Source organism: Salvelinus sp. IW2-2015, linkage group LG35 (assembly GCF_002910315.2).
Source record: "Salvelinus sp. IW2-2015 linkage group LG35, ASM291031v2, whole genome shotgun sequence".
Lineage (NCBI taxonomy): Eukaryota > Metazoa > Chordata > Actinopteri > Salmoniformes > Salmonidae > Salvelinus > Salvelinus sp. IW2-2015.
In genome coordinates, this window is record NC_036874.1 from 3,176,307 (window position 1) to 3,178,414 (window position 2,108).

Sequence of the window (2,108 nt, forward strand, 5' to 3'; positions counted from 1 at the left end):
AAAAGGTTGTTGAAGTACCATTCAACTCCACCAACAAGTTCCAGGTAAGAGGCCTGATTTTCTGATCTGATTTCAAGTCAGTCTGTTGAAAGTGTTTATATAATCTACAGTATGTTGTATAGGTGTATCATGTGACTATGAGAAATAATTTAATGGCATGACCAGAATGAGCTATTTGTGTTTGAATCGTACACTGTCTCCCCCCGGTGGCGAGTAGCTGTCAGTGCATGAGTTGGAGGACCCCATGGACCTGCGCTACCTGCTGGTGATGAAGGGGGCGCCAGAGAGGATCTTGGAGCGCTGCTCCACCATCCTGATCAAGGGCCAGGAGATGCCTCTGGAGGAACAGTGGAAAGAGGCCTTCCAGACCTCATACATGGACTTGGGGAGCCTGGGGGAGAGAGTGCTGGGTAAGGGACAGTGTTGGGGTGTAGTGAACTACATGTAATTCAACTAGTAATTGAACTACATTTTGCAGTAACTTGGTGGTAGTTGAACTATATTCAAATCTTTACTCCCCAACACCTGTCTCTTATACACATCTAGATGTGTATAAGAGACAGGGGTTAGGTTTACGGTTGACCCGGGGTGTGGACATGAAGCTAGCGTTAGGGTTAGGGTTAGGTTTAGGTTATGCAGAAGACCCGGGCTTGAACCCTGGTTGGTTTCATATGTTATAACCCTGTCAGTTCCTTGATCTCATCATCCCCTCCAGGTGGATAACTCATCCCTGACAGGAGAGTCAGAGCCCCAGAGCAAAACCCCGGAGTGTACCCACGAGAACCCCCTAGAGACCAAGAACATCGCCTTCTTCTCCACCACCTGCCTGGAAGGTAGACACATCACAGGAGGCTGCTGAGGGGAGGACGGCTCATAATGATGGCTGGACTGGAGTAAATGGAATTGCATCAAACACATGGAAACAATGTGTTTGATGAGTTCGATACCATTCCATTTATTCCGGACGATGAGCCTGTCCTCCCCAATTAAGGTGCCACCAACCTCCTGTGCTACCTAAACACGCACACACGCACACGCACACGCACACGCACACGAACACACACCTACACATACACACTGCCACCACTGACTGATAGGTACTACAGAAGGACACCAGAGGAGGTTGGTGGGAGGAGCTATAGGAAGATGGGCTCATTTTAATGGCTGAAATGGAATAAATAGAACGGAGTCAAGCATGTTGCTCCCATGTGTTTGATGTGTTTGGTAATATTGGTACCATTCCATTGATTCCACCACCAGCCTCCTTTGACAGACACACAACCCTTATTAAATCACACACAGAAAAGATTCACACAGAAACACTTACACTCATAACAGTAAAAATTTGCAAAAACATCAACATTACACTCATAATGTAATCTAAAATCCCCTTTCCTCTGCTTGGCCCCTACCAGGAGTGGCCACAGGAACGGTCATCAACACGGGTGACCGCACCATCATAATGCATGCCTAATGTGCAACAGAGAATAGTGGTGGGCGACGCCTCAGAGACGGCTCTGCTGAAGTTACTGAGCTGGCCATAGGGAACATGATGGAATACAGGGAACGCTTCAAAAAGGTTGTTGAAGTACCATTCAACTCCACCAACAGATTTCCAGGTAAGAGGCCTGATTTTCTGATCTGATTTCAAGTCAGTCTGTTGAAAGTGTTTATATAATCTACAGTATGTTGTAATAGGTGTATCATGTGACTATGAGAAATAATTTAATGGCATGACCAGAATGAGCTATTTGTGTTTGAATCGTACACTGTCTCCCCCCGGTGGCGAGTAGCTGTCAGTGCATGAGTTGGAGGACCCCATGGACCTGCGCTACCTGCTGGTATGAAGGGGGCGCAGAGAGGATCTTGGAGCGCTGCTCCACCATCCTGATCAAGGCCAGGAGATGCCTCTGGAGGAACAGTGGAAAGAGGCTTCCAGACCTCATACATGGACGTTGAGCCTGGGGAGAGAGTGCTGGGTAAGGGACAGTGTTGGGGTGTAGTGAACTACATGTAATTCAACTAGTAATTGAACTACATTTTGCAGTAACTTGGTGTGAGTTGAACTATATTCAAATCTTGAAGTGTTTTCAGTTTTCAGTTTTTTC

General features: G+C 46.8%; 1 pseudogene; it reads left to right on the forward strand.

The window, feature by feature from the left end:
- Nucleotides 1–2,108, forward strand: part of LOC111959186 (potassium-transporting ATPase alpha chain 1-like) — a 22,479-nt pseudogene that overhangs the window by 8,444 nt on the left and 11,927 nt on the right.